Source organism: Ursus maritimus, unplaced genomic scaffold, assembly GCF_017311325.1.
Source record: "Ursus maritimus isolate PB19 unplaced genomic scaffold, ASM1731132v1 scaffold_15, whole genome shotgun sequence".
Lineage (NCBI taxonomy): Eukaryota > Metazoa > Chordata > Mammalia > Carnivora > Ursidae > Ursus > Ursus maritimus.
Genome location: NW_024423897.1, coordinates 8,689,161 through 8,712,643, shown reverse-complemented (window position 1 = coordinate 8,712,643; position 23,483 = coordinate 8,689,161).

The following is a 23,483-nucleotide window of genomic DNA, read 5'->3' as shown; positions in this document are numbered from 1 at the left end:
AAAAAAAAAAAAAAAGCAAAAGGCAAACTTTTGTTTGGATTCAAATGTCATCTTTGCCTGTGCCACATTTATTTTTATTTTCTCTCTGACAAGGAATGTTAACTTTCCAGGAAAACTCGACTTCTCTAAGAGAACAGCCAACACAAACAATTTTTTTAAGGTGTGATTTTCCTTGAGGCTGTGATTTTATCATTTGGAGTGAATGGTGGGTTGGGGGGAAAAAAAGGCTTGGGAGCATACATTTCCTTTACTAGGACATCAACTTGAATCATGTGTTGGATATTGTGGCTATGGTTTTCCAGCCCTTTGCTTCTCAAGAGACCCTAATGTGAAACAAAATGGAAAACTCGACCCACATTCCCTTTGGGTCAGATATCTAGGGGACCCAGATAAGGTGAGAGAAACTTCTGCTTGCTCATGACATATTCTAAACAGATACTGTCCCTGGACATATTTACATTGGCAGCTTTTTCTATTGGGGCAATGTGAATTTCATGAAATGAAAGCAGTTTTCCCTTTCCTAACAGGGAGAGATTTCTCTTTTCATGTAGGACATTCTCAAAACATATATATTTTTTTAAATTCAAAGTAGTCAACCATGCCCTGTGAGTAGCAGAATTCCCAGATTTTTGCCTGTGTCCCTTCCATATTGCAAATAAAAGATATATTTTAATTTTTCAATTTTAAAGCATAAATAGATTTCTCTATTCTCTCTCTGTGTTAGGAGACATCTTTATTGTCTTTGAAGCATTTCCTTTGTGCTTTTGAGCTTGAATGGAGATCTTCTGTTTGTAATATGTATATTTTTTAATGATCTGTAGCATGAACAATTGATGGGTACAGCCAGTTATGTCCTCCATATATTATGAAAAAAGATAAAACTCATTTATAGATGATGCTTTGCATTTTAACCCCGTCTTACTGTTTCTTTTATAATCATCAACTGTATCAATGTTGGTTATTTAGAAAATAGGTAGAGGAGGAAAGATGGAGAATACTCCAAGAATGGAATTACAATAACATTTATGATTATGTGACACCTTGAATTCCACCCAATACTTCAGTTTTACTTACTCCCTGAACTTTCACTATTAATGATATTCAGGCTGCAAAAAAAAAAAAAAAAAAAAAAAAAAAAAAAAGGTTGAAATGCCAACATCATATTGGAAGACAAATTTACATTTCATTCCCAACACCGTAATTTAATAAAAGTTTTATGGTGTTATGGGTACTTAATTATGCTCAAAGCAGAGCTGAAATTTAACAGTGTTCCACATACAGAGGAGTTGGTGGTGCTTTATTTTAAAACGTTCCTTTGAAAGAGCATTGCAGTGTATGATACACCAAATATGCTGCATTTAAAAGACACTTTGGAAAATGATGAATTACTTAAATTATAGTTCATTTCTGGTACAGAAAATAAACTCTCATAATTCACGTAAGGTGATACAATATACTAGGTTATATGTACTGGATTATCAGGCATTGAAATATTCATTCCTCTCAGAATTGCAGCTACGTTAATGTTACTGTGTATGTAGCTCTTACATTTTAAGTCAACACATGAGTTTTCTGACTTCTTTTCTAAGTAAGCATTATTAATTCTCCTGGGCACTCTTGGGGATAGTTTTTTATCACCCCTTCCCTCTTCTCTTATCAAAGTCCTGTTGATTAGACATTTTTTAAAGCTCATTGAGAATTATGTTCTTCTCCTCTGCTTAAAATTGTTCAAAACCTCCTTCCCCAGTGTTGATTGAATCTAGTCTAAACTGTCATTTACAATTCTACAGTCTGGCTCTACCTACTTTCATTTGCATACCTCACATCCCAGCCAAACTCCAGTCCTTAGAACAGGACCCTTTCTCACTCCTGTTACTTCATGCTGTTCGCTCTGGTGGAATTCTCCTCTCCTCCCATTTCCACCTGGTGATTTTTTCATCTTTCAAGACTCAGTCCATATGCTACCTCTTTCCCAGACAGAAGTTTTTCTTCAGCATCGGCTTCCTTTACTATAAACTTCATTTTCCCTTACATTTAGACTTACCAAACGTGTTTTTTTCTTAAACATGTGACACTTCCCTATTAGCTTCCATGATCCTTATCTGAGGTTCTGCATCTCACTCATCCCCTGAAGCTCTTGTACAATGTCTTGTACATGGTAGCCACTCAATCAGTGTTTGTGCAGTGAATAGATTCACTTTTGGAGGGGATGTTTGTATGTGTTAGAAGTGACTGTGGGGTCACACCTCTTTTCCTCCAAATACATTTTCTTTAATGTCCCAATTTAAACTGGTTATAACCTCAAAAATATCAGCTGTAAACTACCACCCATGTCTGTCCATGAACTCCTCCATCATTAGGGATTCCTCCTTGGTTGGAAGTATCAATTTTTCCATCCACTTTAAAGAACAGGGTATTTATCTTTTATGTTAACCGCCTCATCGTTTTGTAGGGTTGCATGAGTAACTTCGGTATTCCCAAGAGTAGCACTTTATTTTGAGAGTCAGAGTTGAGTTTTTTTGTTTATTTGTTTTAGTTAGCTAACTATATTTTTAAGAGCAATTTCAGTTTCACAGCAAAATTGAGTGTAAAGTACAGAGAGTTGCCATAAATTCCCTGTCCCCACACATGCATAGTGTCCCTTTGCTATCAAGTTCCCACATCAGAGGAGTACACTTGTTAAACATCCATGAACCTAGATTGACCTATTACCGTACAAAGTCTGTAGTTTACATCAGAATTCACTCTTGGTGTTTAACATTCTGTGGGTCTTGACAAATATATAACGACATGTATCCACCTAATGGTACCATGAAGAGTAGTTTCACTGCCCTAAAAATCCTCTGTACTCTGCCTTTTTATCCCTCTCTCCCCACTAACCCCTGACAATTACTAATCTTTTTACTGTCTTCATAGTTTGGCCTTTTCTGGAATGTAGTGTGACGTTTTTTCAGATTGGCTTCTTTCGTTTAGTAATATGCATTTAACATTCCTCTATGTCTTTCCATGGCTTGATACCTTATTTCTTTTTACTGCTGAATAATATTCCGTTGTCTGGATGAACTACCATTTATCCATTTACTTACTGAGGGACATCCAGGTTGCTTCCAAGTTTTGGCAGTTATGAATAAAGCAGATGTAAATGTTCATTTCAGGTTTTTGTGTAGTTATAGTTTTGGTTCATTAGGGTACATATAGAGGAGTATGAATGCCAGATTGTGATTGTATGTGATTGTATTGTGATATATGTTTAGTTTTGTATGATACTGATAAACTGTCTTCCAAAGTGTCTGTACCATTTTGCATTCATAGAAGATATGAATTAGGTTTCCTATTGTTCCATATTCTCACCAGCATTTGATAGTGTCAGTGTTTTAAGATTTTGGCCATTCTACTAGGTGTAGTGGTATCTCATTGTTTTAACTTGCAATTCTCTAATGACATATGACATTGGACATTTTCTCATATACTTACTTGCCATCTATTTATATTATATACATATAATATATATTATATATACAGATAATATGTAGAGATCATATATAACATTTTCATATACTTAACTTGCCATTTATATATATCTGTGTATATAATCTATACATCTGTCTATATTATATACATATATGTAGTATTATATATGTATAGTTTTATATACATATATAATAGTTATATATACTTACTTGCCATTTATATATCTGTATATATGTATATATGTCAATATGGTATATACATATATACATCATATATACATCTATAATATTATATATTATTATCTATAATATTTTATATATCATATATAATACTCCATATGCATATTATATACATCTATACACATTATATATATGTATATATAATATTTTTTCATATACTTACTTACCATCTATGTATATTAATGCCATCTGTGTAGATATTCTTTGGTGAGGTGTCTCTTCAGGCCCTTTCCTATTTTTTAAAATCAGGTTGTTCATTTTCTTATTGTTGAGTTTTAAGAGTTCTTTGCATACCTCAGATAACAGTCTTTTATCAGGTGCGTCTTTTGCAAATCCTTTCTCCCAGTCTGACTTCTCTTATCATTCTCTTGACACTCCCTTTCATAGAATATAAGTCTTTAATTTTAATAAAGTCCTGCTTATTACTTCTTTCATGGATCATGCCTTTGGTGTTGTATCCGAAAAGTCATAGTCATACCCAAGTTCATTTAGGTTTACACTAAGCCTAGGAGTTTTATAGTTTTTTGTTTTATCATTATTAGCTCAATGATCATTTTGAGTTAATTTTTGAAGGGAGTAAGATCTGTATCTAGGTTGTTTTTTTCCACGTGAGGTCCAGTTTTTCCAGTACCATTTGTTGAGACTGTCTTTACTTTGTTGTATTGCCTTTGCTCCCTTGTTAAAGATTAATTAGCTATATTTATAGCTAATATTTATATAAGTCTATTTCTGGGTTTTCTATTCTGTTCCATTAATCTGTTTGTGTATTCTTTCACCAATGCCAGACTGTCTTGATTACTGTAACTTAATGAGATTTTGACTGGAGGTTCATTGATTCTATAGAACAAGTTGGGAAGAACTGACATCTTAACAAATATTAAGTCTTCCTACCCATGAATATTCCCCATTCAGTTAATTCTTTGGTATCTTTTAAGCAGAACTCTGTATATAGCTCTAACATATATCTCTATTCTCATATATCTCTAACATTTTGTTAGATTTATACCTAATGATTTATCTTTTTGGAGCAGGGGGCTCGTGTGAATGGTATTGTGTTTTTAATTACAAATTTCAGTCATTATTTGATGGTATATAATAAAATGATGGACTTTTGTATATTAATCTTCTGTCCTACAATCTAGCTATAATCACTTATTAGTTCTAGGAGATTTTCTTTTGTTTTTGTTGTTGATTCATTTGAGTTTTCTGCATAGATCATCATGTCATCTGTGAACAAAGTTTTATTTCTTCCTTTCCAATCTTCTTGGAAACTTCTTATTCTTCTCTTACCGCATTACCTAAGACTTCTAATATGATGTTGAAAGATGAGAAGGGACATCTTTGCTTTGTTCCTAATCTTAGTGGGAATGCTTCAAGTTTCTCACCATTAGTATGATGCTAGTTGTAGGTTTTTTGTAGATATTCTTTATCAAGTAGAAAAAATTATTTGTTCCTAGTTTCCTGAGAGTTTTTATCATGAATGAGTGTTGGATTTTGTCAAATGCTTTTTCTGCATTTATTGATATGATTGTGGGATTTTTCTTCTGTAATCTGTTGATGTGATAGATTACAGTTATTGACTTTTGAGTATTGAACCATCCTTGCATACCTAGATGAATCCCATTTCATTGTGGTATATAATTAATTATTTTTATATATTGTGGATGATTCATTGGCCAGTATTTTGATGAACATTTTTGCATCTATGCTTATGAGCAATATTGGACTGTACTTTTCTTGTAATATCTTTTCTGATACTGGTATTAGGGTAATGGTGACCTCACTGAGTAAGTTAGAAAGTATTTTCTCTGCTTATATTTTCTGGAAAAGATTGTAGAGGATTAGTATAATTTCTTCCATAAAGGTTTTCTAGAATTCACCAGTGAATTTATTAGGGCCTAGAGTTTTCTGTCTTGGGAGGTTGTTAATTATGGATTCGATTTCTTTAATAGAAATAGATCTATTCAGATTGTGTATTTTTTGTGTGTGTGCAGGTTTTGGCAGATTGTGTCTATCAAGGGATTGGTCCATTTCATATAGGTTATCAAATTTGGGGGCATAGTGTTGTTTATAATATTGCTTTATTATCTTTTTAATCTCCATGAGATCTGTAGTGATGTCCCTTCTTTCATTTTAATATTAGTGATTTTTGTCTTCTCTCTTATTTTCTTAGTTAGCTTGGCTAGAGGCTTCCTGGTATTATTGATTTTTTCAAAAAACAAGCTTTTTGTTTAGTCAATTTTCTCTCTTGATTTCCTATTTTCAGTATCATTGATTTCAGCCCTGATTGTAATTTTTTTCCTGCCTCCTTAGAATTTTATTTGCCCTTCTTTTTGTAGTTTCCTAACGTAGAAGCTTAGATAATTGATTTTAGATCTTTCTTCTTTTCTAATATATGCATTCAGTGTTAAAATTTTACTTTACACATTGTTTTTGCTGCATTTTCAAATTTTGATAAGATACTTTAATTTCATTTCATTCAAAATGAAGGTGACCTTTGCACAACACAGGTTTGAACTGCACGGATCCAATTATATGTGGATTTTTTTTTTGACAAATATAGTACAGTACTGCAAATATATTTTTTCCTTATGATTTTGTTAAGAACATTCTCTTTTCTCTAGCTTACTTTATTGTAAAAATATAGTATATAATAGATATAAGATAGAAACTATGTATTAATCAACTGTTTATGCTATCTTATGTTATGCTTCCAAACAACAGTTGGCTATTTGTAATTAAATTTGGGGTGAGTCAAAAGTTATATGCAGATTTTCAACTGTTTGAGAAGTCGGTGTCACTAACCCCTGTGTTGTCCAAAGGCCAACTTTACTTTCCAATTTCTCTTGAGATTTTTTCTTTGACCCATGTGTTATTTAGAATTGTCTTATTTAATCTCCATGTATTTTAGGATTGTCCAGATATGTTTCTGTTACTGATTTCAAGTTTAATTCTATTATGGCATGAGAGAAGACATTGTATGTTTTCTGTTCTTTTAAATTTGTTAGGATGTGACCCAGAATGTGGTCTATCTTTGCGAATGTTCCATGTGAGCTTGAGAACAAGGTGTAATCTGCTTTTGTTGAATGAAGTAGTCTAAGGATGTCCATTATAACTAGTTGATTGATAGTACTGTTGAGTTGAACTATATCCTTACTGATTTTCTGCCTGTTGGATCTATCCATTTCTGTTAGAAGGATGTTAAACCTCCAGCTATAATAGTGGATTAATCTATTTCTTGTTGCAGCTCTAACCAGTTTTTGTCATGTATTTTGATGCTCTGTTGCTATGCATGACACATGAAGGAATGTTATGTCTTCTTGGAGTATTAATCACTTTATTATTATGTAATGCCTCTCTTTATCCCTGATAACTTCCTTGTTCTGAAGTTTCTTTTCTTCCTCTGTCTGCAATTAATATTACTACTGCCACTTTGTTTTGATTAGCATGTTAGCATGGTGTATCTTTCCACATGTTTACATTAAATATATATATTGTAAAGACCACATGGTTGGGTCTTATTTTTTGATTCATTCTGGCTATTTCTGTCTCTTAATTTATGTATTTAGACCATTTACTTTTAAGGTAATGGTTAATATGGTCATATTAATATATATTCTGTTTTTTGTTGTTCTTTATTTCTTTGTCTTCCACATTTTTCTGCATTTTGTGGTTTTAATTGAACATATGATTTCATTTTCTTTCCTTTCTTAGCATATTAATTTTACCTTTTTTTTTTACATTTTTGTGTTTTTTTTTAGTGAATGGTTGCCCTGGAGTTTATAATATACATTTACAAAATTCAAGTCCACTTTCAATTAACACTGTGTCCCTTCATGAGTACTGTGAAAACCTTAAAACTTATATAAGGACCAAAATACATATATATATATATAATATATATAGATATAGATATGTGTACATAAAAGCATATATAATCAAATACATTTTTGCTATTATTATTTTGAACAAACTGTTATTTTTTAGATCAATTTAGAATAAGGACAATAAATTTTTTATTTTATTTTCATTTATTAATTCTTTAATGCTTTTCTTTTTATGTAGATCTAAGTTTCTAACTGATACCATTTCTCTATGAAACATCTCTTTCTCTTTTTTTATCATTTCTTACAAAGCAGATCTACTGGTAACAAATTTTCTCAATTTTTATTTGACAAAGTCTTTAGTTCCCCTTCATTTTTGAAGGGTAATTCTGCAGAGTATAGAATCCTTTATTATTTTTTTCTTCTTAAAACATTAAGTTTTTCACTCCAATTCATGCTTATGTCATTTCTGTGGAGAAGTTGGATGAAATTCTTATTTTGTTTCTCTGTAAGTAAAGTTTTTTTTTCTTTCCTCTAGCTTCTTTCAAGATTTTTTCTTTATCTTTGATTTTCTGAAGTTTGAACATTATATGTTTAAGTGTAGTTTGTTGGGCATTTATTCTGTCTTGTATACTCAGTTTCTTGGATCTGTGGTTTGGTGTGTGACATTAATTTGGGGAAATCTTAATTATTATTGCTTCAAGTACTGCTTTTGCTTTTTTCTATCTTTTCCTTTTATTCCCATTACACATATGTTATACCTTTTTAATTGTCCCACAGTTCTTAGATATTCTGTTCTTTATTTCTTAGTCTTTTTTTTCTCTTTGCTTTTTAATTTTGGAAGTTTCAATTATCATGTCCTCAAGTTCAGAAATTCTTTCTTCAGTTGTGTCCAGTGTGCTAATGAGCCAGTCGATGGCATTCTTCCTTTATGTTAGTGTTTTTTTTTATTTTTAACATTTCTTTTCAATTCTTTCTTAGAATGTTCACCTTTTTGCATGCATTGTTCATCTATTCTAGCATATCGTCCATGTTTTCCCTTAAAATTTTTAGTATATTAATTGTATTTTTTTTAAAACATGTTTTAATAATTCTAACATTCTGGCCATATCGGACTCTTGTTCTGATGCCTGTTCAATCTCTTGAAGGTATGCTTCTTACCTTTCAGTATGCTTTATAATTTTTTGTTGTTGTTGAAAGGCAGACATGATGTGCTAGGTAAAAGGGATAGCTGTAAATAGAACTTTAGTAGTGTAGTGGTAAGGTTTGAGAGGAGGGAGAATGTTCTACAGTCCTGTGATTAGGTCTCAGTAAACTTGGGCTCTGAACTTCATCAGTGCTTCTCAGTTTTCCCATCTTAGGTTGAACAGAATGACTAGAGGGTGCTTGAGGTGCGTATTTCCCTTTTCTCATGTGGAAGCCTGCAAGGGCTGGAGTTGGTATTTCTCTTCCCCTACATGGAAGGTTAGTGGGAACTGGAATTGGTTTTTCCATTCCCACAGAGAAATTAGGCTCCAATAAATACCTGTCAGGTTAAGCTCTGGTAAAATACTTTCTCCTGAGGTCAGGCCTTGTTAAAAACTATGGGATACTCTGGCATATTTCAGAATGGTTCCTTTTATTCTCCCTTGCAAGAAGCACTAGGAAATTTTTCTCCTATATTCACTATGAGCACCTGATAGAGCTCCTAGAGGTAAAACTCACAAAGGTGTGTGAGACTCTTTATGACTGAGTGCCCCTGGAATTTTCAACTCTGAGACTTGTCCACACTGAGCCTCCAGCAATTTGTTAATTTAAGTTAGATTGTCTTATCCTGGCCCTGGTTCCCAAAGAGGTTTCTAATTGTGGGTTTCTGCTCTGATAAGTTGTAATTCTCTGTATCCACTTCTCTGTTTTTCTGAAATTTGAGGGCAGTGGTTTGCTTTTGACCTTATTTGTCTGATATAGCTAAGAAGAGATATGATTTTTCAGTTTGTTCAGATTTTTACTTGTTGTCAGAACAAAGTGGATACTAAACAAATTATATACCAGAAAGGAAACTGGAAGTTGAGTCAATTTTTTAATTTTTGTTGAGGCTATTGTTGTTTGAGTCATGACCTCTATATGTTCTCTTAAAATGAGAGCAACATTTTGTTGTAAGTATTGTATTTTCAGAATTTCATTATATTTCTTAGGCATCACAAGAAATTTTAATCTATGTTAATGAGTAATAATAACAATAAATATAATAAATAGAAAAATTTAGATGGCAGTAATCATTTGAGACCCCAATTCGAGAGAGCCATGACATTAAGATATATCTATAGATGAATTATAGGATATAAGCTATTTGAGAGTACTGACTTAGATATATAATAAATATTCTATAAATATCTATTGACTTGTCAACTGATTGACTGATACAGTATATGCTAAATGTCACTTATCCAGTGGTGCAATATATGATGAGTTTTATAAACTCTAATAATTAAAATGTCTTAAAAGAAACAAAGCTTTAAATAACTGTTTGTATTAGGTGTATTCTTTCCCTAGAAGGTATAAAATTTTGCCTTTTATGTTCTAGACCATTAAAAACTATACAGTCCTACAGTTTTCAAACTGGGCTGGAGTAACTGTGACCCTCAGCAAACTCAGTTGAAATCTATGAGATATTTTAAACATTTAAAAGAAAGTTAGAAACATTCACCTAAACTACTACTATTAAGTTGTTTGGGCCCAACTACTGAATAACTGGAACTGTTATGTAATTCTCTTGTACTGCGGGCACCATGAAAACATCTCCAAGACGCTAAGGGTACTGTGAACTGAGAATGTTTGGGGACCCCTAATATAACCCATCATCAGAATACGAGTATATAGCATATTAAGTCAGGAAAGTCACGATTGAAATTTGCTTATTATCTTTAAACGATATAAAATTCTATGAAAATAAATGTATAGACCTCACTTTAGTAGAATAATAATGGATAATTTAGGAGTATAGGTAGTAATTCATAACATGTTGATTTCAGAAACTATAATTTATATCAGCTCTTTCGAATTCATAATACGTTGGTCAATAGAGAGAATATTAACAAGGGTGATTATGTTCCTACCTACCCATACAAATCTGTTTATCTCATTATATAGTTATTGCCAGTTACAATAATATTGGATTATACTTAACAGTTTTCTTGCCAAATGTTTCTATTATTCTGTGACTGAGGCACAAAATGAAGTCATACTTTGTGGTGGGCTGTATAAACGGTGTCCATACTTACAAATATACAAACATACATATATCGTGCTCCAAGGAAATTCGTACCTGAAAGCAAACACCAACCACACACGGGATTTGCTAATCGTTGAATGCTGGTTAAAGATAGTTAGTTAATGCTTTGTTTGTTTCACTAAAAAAAAAAAATTGATGTAGAAATTTATTAATGTGGCAGTTTAGTTGATGCATATATCTTTGTCAGATTTCTAAAAGTATTCAAAGAAATCTTACATACTAAAATTTTTATTATATGCACGTTGGTCCCAGTTTTAATTTAGAATTCTTTTACTACCTTTGCCTGGGAATTAAAGTATCAACCAATGTTGCTCAAAAGAAAAATATGTCCACATAGAAATATAATGTCCAATAGAAATATCAATATAAACTACATATATAATTTAAAATTGTATAGTACCCACACTAAAAAGCGATAAAAAGAAATACATGAGATTAATTTTAGTAATATATTTTATTAAACTTAATATATCTTAAACATTATAATTTTAACATAGAATCAAAATAAATTATTAATGAGATATTTCATATCCAAGTTTTCACACTGAGTCTTCGAAATTCAGTGTGTATTTTTTTACATTCAATATGTGTCATTTTGGACTAGCTGCATTTTAAAATCTTAATGGCTACCATATTGGGCAACACAGGTATGAACTGTATGTAGTAGAATCACGTGTTGCTGCTTGTTAAAAATTCAGTTTCTGGACCTTACCCCACAGTTATCGAATCAGAATCTCTTAGGGAAAGCCTAGTGATGTGATATTTTTAAAATTTTCCAGACAGATTCATTTGCATTTTAACATTTGAGAACCATTTTACTTCTATAGGGTGGTAAATAATTAATTCCTTTCCGTGTCCTCTTATATACTTAACCCCCTCCCCTGCTATACACACATATTGTACTAATCTCCTGGAAGAGAGAGTAAATGCTCTTTCTTCTCCCCTTTCCCAAATATGTAGTGCCAAAACAACAACAACAACAACAACAACAACAATAACAACAACAACAAAAACCCAAAAAACGAAAAACACACAGTGTTTTGACTAGTGATAAAAAAAGACAAGTATAATGTAACAATTTATAAATGGAAAGAATACTAACAAATACATCTTAAGTTAACCTGAATTTTGAGTAATTTGTGAGTCCATTTTATATTTTCAAAATTTAAATCCTTGTACTTTTTACTATAAGAATACATGACAGTTGTTAGATAACTTCATTAGAGTGCTTTTCTATTTTAACTAAGAAGAACTCAGAGAATAGGCATCATAGAACATTGGTGGCTAAGATCCTGGGGTTTAGTATCAGATCCATATTCAAGGTCCAGCTCTGTGATATAGCCTTGAACATGACGCTTAATAATTCTGTGCCTAAATGTTCTCATCTGTAAAATGGGAATGGTGAGAATTCTAACCTCATAGATATGATTGTGTCAATCGAATGGGATAAAATGAAGACATGCACAGTGTTTTTTTTTTTTTTTTTTTTAAGATTTTTTATTTATTTATTCGACAGAGATAGAGACAGCCAGTGAGAGAGGGAACACAAGCAGGGGGAGTGGGAGAGGAAGAAGCAGGCTCATAGCAGAAGAGCCTGACGTGGGGCTCGATCCCATAACGCCGGGATTACGCCCTGAGCCGAAGGCAGATGCTCAACTGCTGTGCCACCCAGGCGCCCCCATGCACAGTGTTTTAACATGTCATGGTTCTTATATGGTTAGTGTATCATCCTTTTTTTTTTTTTTTGGCCAGAGAGTGAGAAAATAAACCCTAATCCTCTTTTATACTTGTAGTTATTTTTTGAAATATATTTGTTGGTAGAAAGAATTCATTTGTTTTCTTGAAAGAGTTCGAATTCTTAGAACCTCTGCTAAGCGAGAGCAGCATCTTGGCCATGCTCAGCTGCTACTAACCCCGGAGTTGGGCAATTCTGTTCTAGTCAGTCGGTGACTACTTAATGGGATTTACAGTGGACACAGATAAGTTAACAGTTAAGGCACAATTTATTACACCTCTTTTTTTTAGAGTTAAAGCATTTTCAGTCAATTTTATGCTTAAGGGTTGGTGAAACATTACTCAGTACTTCCTGAGCGGGTCTGGGACACTCAGAGAAATGGTAAAGATGGTCATAATATTTTTTCTCACAGAGATAATTGATTATCACATCCCCAGAAGTGACAAATGGTAATGAGAGTAAAAGAAAAGAGTAAAAATATTAATGTCTCAAAAGAATCATCCAGTCACTTTTCTAGAGGCAGGTGACTTTTTACACACTTCCTATTGGTGAAGCAAATACAAGCTGAATTCTTGTGTTAAATGTGTTTACTTTTGCACCAAAAACAGTAATACCGACAGTGTGTTTCAATTAAAAGGAACCCTGGAGCAAAAACGTGTTCCAGTCAGGGGTAGAAGCAGAGTGTATCATTATCTCGTAGGCACAGCAGTCAAGATAATGAACAGCTAAGAAGACTGGACAATGGAAGGTGAAGTATGACTTGTCATGAAACTGTCAATAGAATCTGAACTCACTTTCTATTAGTAGGTGCCATGAAATTGCAGGGATGTGCTGAGCAGCAGAAGGAAAAAAAAAAAAAAAAAACCTCAAGTAAAAGTGGCCTGATAGTACTTAGTAATTTTAAGCCCGATTTAATATTTTGCCATTGTTATCAAAAGACTTAAATCAATGATTTCATTGTTTAATTCCTCTTATTCTGAGTTGATGGCCTGTGTTTTTCTTCTGTTGCCTTGACCTTGAAACAAATTCGTCAAGTACTTTTCCTTTGAGGGGATTTTTTTGTTGTTGTTCTTCCTTAGTATGTGGTATAAGATTTGAATAAGGTTTGGAATTCTGTCCCTGCTGGGGGACAATAGGATATTTTATAAATTATAGGAGAGATGGGCGGAAGATATATTGAGCTTGCATAAAAATGGATTGCTGCTGAACTGAGTCCAATTGTAAACATCCTCAATGAATAAAGCTAGAGTAGCAGATAGGCCAAAATAATCTTAGAAGAGAACCAGGTTGGGATTCAGATGGAAAAATCATTAATACTATAAATCCAAGAAGATACATTGAAAAAAAATCCACGTCTGGTGATAGAAGGGATCAAGAAATTTTCAATATATTTTTTGTTCACTAATTTGTTCATTCAACACGTATTTGGATACCCACTTCATGCCAGGTGTGGTTCTAGGTCCCGGGAACAGGTGAATGATAAGCAAGGCCTCTGCTCTGATGTAGGGAGACAGATAAGAGATGGATACAGAAATGAACATAGTAATTTCACATAGCAGTGAGTGAGATGAGGAAGATGGAACAGGGAGAGGGGGAGAGTACCGGGGCTCCAAGCCAGAGGTTCAATGACATCCTCACTGAAGAGAATATTTTTGTTACAGAGGGAAAGGAAGCTAGAATAAGGGAGAAGGTCTAAACTGATTCTGGTGTAAATAGAGGAAGGAATGCAGAAAAAAGCTAAAGTCTTCCCAGCTTCCTCCTTAATGCTTAAACTCAACCCTCTTCCCCTAAATAAGTCAGAGCCCATTCTGGGCATAGATTCTAATATCTTTTGTAGAAGGTCTAGTGGTTTCTCAGATCTTGAAGTTTCCAGTTGGTAGACACTTTGTAAAATTCTAGAAAGTATCTCCAGGTTTTTTCATTCATTTTAGTTTGTATATAAGAATCTCTCTGCCCTCATAATATTAGACAGCCTTCTGTCTCTATCTAGAGCCATGCATTGACTCTGCTGAGATAAATCCTGGTGTCTTAGGGATTCTGTGTATACCAAATGCCCAATGCCAGGCACAGGGTAGACACACTATAAATATTTTCTGTGTAAAACAAAGAATGGAAAAGAAAGTCTCAAAAAGTCAAGCTGTTAAGTCATGTTCTCATGAATAGTTCCTGAATATGCTGCCAGGATATGCTCAAAGTCTAGGATTGATTTCAAGAGAATTAACAAGGACGTTTTCAAATTCCTGGGTCACACCCTTGGAGTCTCATTCAGGGGCTGTGGAGTGACACCTGTGTATATGATCTTTTGTTTTAAGTTCTCCAGTTGACCCTCATTGGTAAGCAGTTTCATGAGTGCTCATAGACTAGACAGGGAGGCAAGGAAGAAGTTAAGATTTACTCTTTCCATGGCTTCTTTGGCTTTTGTTGTCTGTTTACTAATTTTTACTAAGTGGGGTATTTGAATTGTAACCAACAAGCAAGATTATTCTTGCTGTATTTAAGAGTACAGCAGATAATGTGAAGGTAGATTTTGTTGTTTAAATTCTAAGTGCAGAAGCCAAATGGGCAAGATGCAGGTCTTCTCTTGAAATATGTGCAAAATCTGCCCATCAGTACCAGCTTCCAGTCCTACAATGAAATCAATTCTCTTAATAGCCAGGAAGTTAGACACGTTGAAACATATTTAATAGTAGAAATGCTCACACCCTGAAAGCTTTGGATAGTTAGGATTTTAGATTAGAATTCCACTTTTTCCTCCTATTAAATGCCAGTTGGGCTAGTTGCATTAATGACTGTGGTTATGTTTGAATGTAAATGGGGGACATCTGGCGATATCAGGAGATCAAACGTTGGGAGTCTGCATGATGACTCTCATCTGTTTGTCACCCAGCAGGTGTAATGGATGGCAGGCATGTGGGCTCTTTGCCCAAGTTAATGTACAGACCTAATATATCGAGGGGAGAAGTTTTTAATTTGCAATTTTAAAGGATCACAGCTCAAGATAGGTGTTTGGGGTGGGGGCAGGTGGACTAGCTATTTTCCATTGTGCCAATTTCTTTAGTAAAATCACCGCTTTCTAGCCTACAGGCATTTCCCTTGTCCCGTTTCAACAAACTTCCACAGCCCAATTTGTTATTCAAAAATTTATGGAAAATGTATGTTAAAGTGAAAAGGGTACATTGTGCAGAAAAGGGAAGCAGCTTGTAAGCATATCATTATGCGTGAGCCATGGGGCCCGCAGATGGCACTTCTACTCAGAAACGAGAGTGGTGCCAAAAGCTAAACTCTAAATACATTTAAATCACATATCTTTACTTAAAAATGGAGTATTTTGGAAGGAAAAGCAGATGATATTTAAGTACACAAGTGGTATTCTTTTGTTCCTCATATAATAGAGCCCTTTACAAAAGTCCTTGCCTTCTAAGTGTGCAGTAAGCCTTTGATTCCTCAAATTCCCCAGAGGATTTAGTCGCAGTGCATGGCTCAGTTCTTAATAGGATTAACCATTGAGGTAGTACCTTGCTAAGAGAACAAGTCTTCAAGTATCCTTACAGTTATTGAAAATTAAAGGATTTGTTTTGATTACTATGTTCAATGCTAACAGCAAACCTTTGTTTGGCACATTAGAAATAGTAACAAAAAATTATCATGACATACGGACTTCTTATTTTAATTGAAAATAAATTTAGTTCTTAGACTGTGCCAATCTTTAATTAATTAGGGGGAGGGTAACGGAAGGGATAAAGACATTTGTTTGCTACTTAATATAATGATTTTGTGGAAATAGATGCTTTTTAATACAGTAATCATGCTGATTTCTTGTTTAGAGAGTGGCTATATTTACACTTACTGGAAAAATTATATTTTAAAAGGCACAGTTCATGTTGGTGAGACTAACACGGTAAATAACCAGTTTGTTTTTATTTCTTCTTTTGCAAGAGTGGCATTGCTGTTGCTAGCACCTTATACAATGGGTATTTTACCTCTGAAACTGATTGTGAATGTGCATCCTTAATTTTTATTGATGCCATTAGATCTGACAGCAGTATGATTAAAACAAGCATTACTTGTATTTAAAATTTTAGAACAACCTTTTATTTTAATATTCTAGCAGCTTCATCTGTTTAATGATTGTACTTTTAGGAACTCCAAAAGTATAATTATTTCTGTATGACATTTGGTATATGGGATCTTTAATTTTCAAAATATTGCAAACACATGTTATTTCCTCATTTCTCTACCTCCTTTTCCACTCTCTTATTCTGAAGTACTGAACATAAAATAAATCCCTGCCAATTCTAATGACCTGTACTGAGTTGATGTGTATGTGTGTGTGAGGCAGAAAATACATATGTGCACACACGTACATATGTGCACACGTGTGCATATGTACACACCTCTGAGTAGTGTGAATGAAGGGGAGAAATATGAATTGTTTTTTTAAAGAAATGCAATTTCATTATTTTCAGCCAGTTACAAATAAAAGATAGTGATGGTTGATAACGTGATGGTAAAAAGAAGTCCCCTGGCAGTTATTCTTGCTGCAAATAAATGAATCAATTATGTTTTAATAAATTGATCATTTCAAGCTGAGTGCTGATAAGGCAAATTTAAAGGTGTTTCAAAAGTTTCTGTATGCAGATGGGATAGCTGTATTGATTCTGTTAATTTTTTTCTGCAAAAAAAAATTTCCTTGTCTTTACTGTGAAAATTTATCATAGACCAGCACTGGTCAGGTCAATGTCCATGTATTTGGCAACCAAATTCATTATAAACCTAATGCCCCAAGCTTTTTCATTTAGTTTCTTTTAAAGTTTTATAGCTTTTGGTAGAATGCTGTGGCTATTTGTATTCTGTGGCAATTCAGTATTCTGGATCATGCTTTCACCAACGGTGACTGTTGATACAAAGTTTAGATGGTTGGCTCACTCTACCTCTTGTTTCTGTGCTCACTTGAATAACCCTCCCTGAGTGGTGAAGATGCAGGTCCGTGAGTGAGCAGGGAGAGGTTCAACTGTCCCCATAGCAGGGAGTGAATATGATGAATAACCAGGTAACCCTTGGAAGGTATTGTGGGCAATAGTTGATAGGAATGATTAGGTAGTTTGCTCATGGACAGAGGTCAAATATGATAACTACTGTATCACAAAACCAACTGAGTAGGTTGGGGTATCATTTAAGAGATGGCTACCATGCCCAAAGGTCAGACTCTTTTTATGATTTCAAAAGAATTTTTATTCCATGGGTTAGTTCTCCATTGCTCCATAATTAAAAAGAGATGCAGTGATTTTACAAAGCTCTTTATATGTTTCAGTGCAAATCCAACGCCCCAGAATATTTCAGTGTAAATGAAATCCCAAGCAATATCTTTTGGCCAGTTTTTATTTTTTCTTAATGATCTAAAAATTTCTCTAAAAGACCCACGTACATTCTTCAGAATAAAGGAAATAATCAGTAAGAGAGTCACAGTTTCCGATGAGATCTACAAGTTTCTGCTTATACCATTTTATCTTCAAAAATGGTCTATTGTGTTCTAAAGCTATTCAGCAAATAAAAACAGTCCTTATATGATCTGGTACTCTTTTGCTTGTACTCTAGACTTCCATATGAGTACTGTTAGATACTTTAGCCAAAGCAAATAAACCTCAACTGTCTATGAATTAATTATAATCAGTGACTGATTTAATGTTTTCTTTTGCCTTCCTTTTTATATGTACCCCTTTGAAACATGCTAGACTGTAATACACAATTATTATTAGTTCAAGTTGAAGTGATTCTGTATAAAATTGGCCTCATATTTATTCATTCAGAAAATGAGCAAGGACAGAGTGCATACTTTATAAAACTCCAGTAATTTCTGTATCAGATAACCCTTAAGCAAAATAAGATTTGACCCTTTCAAAATTGCTTAATGAATTGGTATTACATAGAGCATGTTTTTAAACTTCTGTAATTTTTTTTCCCTTTTATTGAAACCTTCAAACATAAGCTTTGGACCACAGATCCTGCATTTAAATGTTGAAAATATGATTGTGTTTTGATTGGTTTAGTGCATCTTTATGATAGAAACCATTTATTGGAGCAAAATTATGGCTGAATTTGACAGACTATTGTGGAAATCTCTGTGTGAGTGATAAAATGACTTAAATTAATTGAAATGTTATCCTAAAGAGTGAAAATTCAAAGATTCCATATAGAAAAAAAGACTTCTTTGGTCTGAAATGGCTTTGGAGGGAATAAAACATATTGTAAAAATAGAGATAAGTTATTTTAAATTTATTCTAAGCATACCTTGTCGTAACCATTTGGCTGCTGCTAATTTCTTTGTGATGTTGGTCAGAGCCACCAGAGATAATACTCTGCTAATTAATCTCTACCATATATTTGACAGTTCTGTAATCTCTCTGTCACAACTGCAGTGGGCCTTCAGATCCTTAGGGAGGCTTTGGGGACCTCTGGATGTTTTGAAATGTTTTCTCCTGGCTCCCTCCTAAGATCCAACTTAGCTTGCTTGGGGATATCAGTGAATTTCAAATAGCATTTGTGATGAGGCTGCTTTCTTGATCCACTGTACAAATTTGCCATTAAAAACAAATAAAACATGAGCTCCTCGTCCCCCTCCTGAAGCCGGAGAAGCACATCCCCAACCCCAGCAGTAGTTGCCGAACAGCAGATCAGCCTAATGCTCCCCTGGTGATAAAAGAAGTGAGATGTATTGAACAGCCATAACTGTATTAGAGAGATTTCTCTGCATAAAGCAGTGTTATATTTTAGGTTAGTATTATGTAATGGCTTTGCAATTATGTACCTTTTCCTGTCTTTCTGATGCGTATTGCTAGCTGGCAGGCACCTTATACTATAATGCACCTTCCTCAGCATCTGGCATGGGTCCTTGAACGGCACTAGTGCCCGACTACAAGCACGCATACATGAATACAAAGACCTGTTTTTCCTTATTAACCATTGTTATCGCCTAGAGAAGGGCTGTCCATTAGAAATATAATGCAAACCACATGTGTTATTTGAAATTTGCTAGTAGGCACATTAAAAGTAGTAAAAAGAAGCTAGTGAACTTAAATTTCTTAATGTATTTAATTTAACTCAGTATTCCAAATAGTATTTTTCAGCATGTGCCCAATATAAAAATATGATTGAGATAGTTTACTTTGTTATATTAAATCTGTGAAATCAAGTATGTGTTTCACATTTACACATGTCATTGCAGACTATCCACGTTTTAAGCACTCAATAGCTCGTGCCCATACAGCTAGTGGTTACTCTATTGGACAGTAAAAACCTAGGGCTTGAAGTAGTTTCTGATATATGGGTACCACTCAAGTAAATATTAGTCAAATAAGTAAATGATATTAGCTGACTAGTTTTTGTATATCCAGATCAATTAATAATTTTCTATGTTATAAAATCATTTTATTGCTGGTCTAAATGCCTTATTATCAAATTTCCTTGTTAAGAAACAGAGAGATCTGGGGCGCCTGGGTGGCACAGCGGTTAAGCGTCTGCCTTCGGCTCAGGGCGTGATCCCGGCGTTCTGGAATCGAGCCCCACATCAGGCTCCTCCGCTATGAGCCTGCTTCTTCCTCTCCCACTCCCCCTGCTTGTGTTCCCTCTCTCGCTGGCTGTCTCTATCTCTGTCAAATAAATAAATAAAATCTTTAAAAAAAAAAAAAAAGAAACATCTTTTATTTGGACTTAGAATATTCCTTTTTCGAAGAAGGCTACAGTTCCTAAACTGTTACATGAGTAGTAGAATGCAAAATGGCTTGCGTATTCTGAAAGTCATTCATTCTAACTCGTCATTTCATTTTCTGCTTTGTGGAATGAAACTCATATTTTTATGTCTCTGAAATCTTTATTTTTATTCATTAGGAAGAAGTCAATTAATTTGCATTTATTAATCTCCCATTCCTCACACTGTAACATCATTCTCTTTATATCTAAAGGGAAAATTGTTAATATTTCTTTTAAGCCTATAAACTTAATTTCCATTAAGGGAACTGGTAGTTTGAATGAAAATAACAACATCTTGCAAGTTTTATTCCTATTGTCTGGCTTTTTATAGGTTTGTCTATATCACTTCATTCTGTGGCACTTCCTATTGTGTAAAATACGTAGTCTGGTATTTGCTTAATTTTTTTTATTTATATGTTTAGTGATAAAAAAGTGCATTTAAAAGAAGCAAATTGCGACATTCCTAAATTATTCTTCAGGTGTCAGTAATATTTAGTTAATTTAAATAGTTCATTTTTAATACTTTTAAATAGGATATATAAATTTCTCAAATTTTTCATAAACGTTAAATGAAAAATTAAAATAATTTGATTCAAAAGTGGACCCAGATTAACTGCATCAGTAATCTAGAAGATGCATTTCTATTCTGGGAAAGGGTTTGGAATAAAAATAAGTGGCTGGCGTGGTCCTATTTACACATAATTTTGTCTATTCCAGGTGAATTTATTTATAGAGAGATATCTAGAAGGATGCCCATCAGAATGTAAGCAGCACTTACTACTGGCTGTTATGCTTTTGGAATGACTTTTACTGTTTGTTTTTATTTACTATACAATTTTTTTATGATGAAACTCAAAAGAATATTTGAAAATATAGGTCTCATTGTAGTTATATAAAATCCCATGTGTAAAATCTAACAGAGATGTATATTTCAGAAAAAAAAATTCAAGTTTGGGTTTGTTAGCTTTATTATAATTTAATAACGTATTTAAGTTCAATCAATATATGTTTTATCTGATCTATCTTAATGTAAATGAAAACCTAATAAATAGTAGCATTGGCAATAAATATATGTCTTAAAGCATGCATCATTTGTTGTTGAATATTTGATGAGTGACATACGCTGATCAAAAAATCATTTCCTTTTATCCATTTGACAAATATCCATAATGCATATAACAAAATAGGGGGTGAGTTCCACACTTCAGAATTCAGTGGATTTTGATGTAATTCTATTTTACTAATAAAAATAAACAATAATAATAGCTAACATTTACTATGTACCACTCATTAAGTGAGTTATGTATGCAATCTTTATAATAATCCTATGAGTTAGATACTGTTATCATCCCTATTTTACCCAAGATTCTAAGGAGCATAGAAGATTAAAACTTGTCTTGGACCATGTGGCTATTCAGTGTTTTCCGTCACTAGGCTGTGGAGTCTAGCAAGTTGATCATCACACTGTACCGAATATACTGTATACTGGTGTACTGACCATACCTGTTTTTATTTTATATTCCAGCAGTGGGCTTTTCAATTTATAATTAACATGATATAAAATAACAAAGCGAGTACCAGATTTGTTGCCTAAAATTTATAGCTGTCTTTTTTTTTATATAAAGATTTTTATTTATTTATTTGACAGAGACAGAGACAGCGAGAGAGGGAACACAAAGCAGGGGGAGTGGGAGAGGGAGAAGCAGGCTTCCCACACAGCAGGAAGCCTGATGTGGGACTCGATGCCAGGACCCTGGGATCATGACCTGAGCTGAAGGCAGCCGCTTGAAGACTGAGCCACCCAGGTGCCCCTATAGCTCTTATTATAGTCTTGTTACTACAGAGAATTCTTAACTTTAAAATACCTTTGTGATCTAGCTGAGACAAGTATCTGACTCAAGGGTGGGCTTATCTGCAGGTCCAAAGATGAAGGTTAGTGACTAGCCCAAGGCTGCACAGCAAGTCGGTGGAGAGGCATAGAAACTTCCTATTCTTCTACTATTAAGGCTTACTTATATGATTTTGTACTACTCCTAATTATAAAAGAAATTTTTAGATTCAACTCATTGGTGAATCTTCTTCAAAATATTCTTGCAATTCTATTTAGTAATAAAATTGTTAAATTGTGGCTTTTTATAGCATTAGAAACTAATATTCAGGAGAGATTAAAGGATGAGAACTGCACAAGTGGGTAAACAGACTTGATTATAAGGACACCTAATTATTACAAGGTAGGATATAATTAAGTGCTAAAGTTGTGTGATGCAAAGACAATAAAGGCTGCAGAGTTTCTCAGGAAGAAATCAAAGAACCATATTGCTTTTCTGGGCTCTGATTGCCAAATTGAAAAGTTGGAAAAAAATAAAACAAATTTAAAACAAAGTAAGTTGACATAAGGTCTTATAATTCTGTCTGGTTTTGTCAGTTTGTCTTTTAAAGACGCACGGTCTTAATTAGACAATTCTACTTCATTCCCTTATAATCAGATTATCAAGCTACCATCATAAGCAACGGAGCAACAACAAGGAAAGCAGAGATTGTGATTAACGTTTGTGGTATGCCTACTGTGTGCCAGAAACATTCTTTCCTTATTACTCAATTTAATAAGTGGTTCATCTCTGCTCCCATTTTACAGATGAGAAGTCTGAGGCTCAGGGGGTCTGAGGAACCTTGTATGAGGTTGTGCTTATTAATGAGAGAGTCAAAAGTCAAACTCGGGTCTGCTGTGATTTAAATTCCATACTCCCCACTGCATTGTGACAAGCCCTCTTACTGTCTGCAAGATCAGGATGCTAGCACCTAATATTTATTCCATATTTCCAGGAGCCTTTGAGGAGGGCAGAAAGGCTTTTCAGAGTGGTCAGGAAGATAGTCATCCATCTGAAAATATTGCTTTCCCTTGTGAGGAGGGTGTCCAGGAGTGTGTTCTCCGACCGTGGCCTTCCATGGGAACTGGAGATAGGCTCAGCCAGACTGTGAAGCTCCAGCTCACCAGGGATCTTACACCCTGCCTTAGCCATGCTGATTGAGGAAGGGCTCCTTTGTCCTAATGTGGGAGCATACATTTAATACCCAAGATGAGAATGACTTGAGCACAACTTGGTGATTAAAGCTATTTGTTTTCAATTGTTGTCATTCCTTCTTTATTGACCTCTCTTTCTTTTTTGCATTAACACCAATCCCTTTGTGACTTTAAG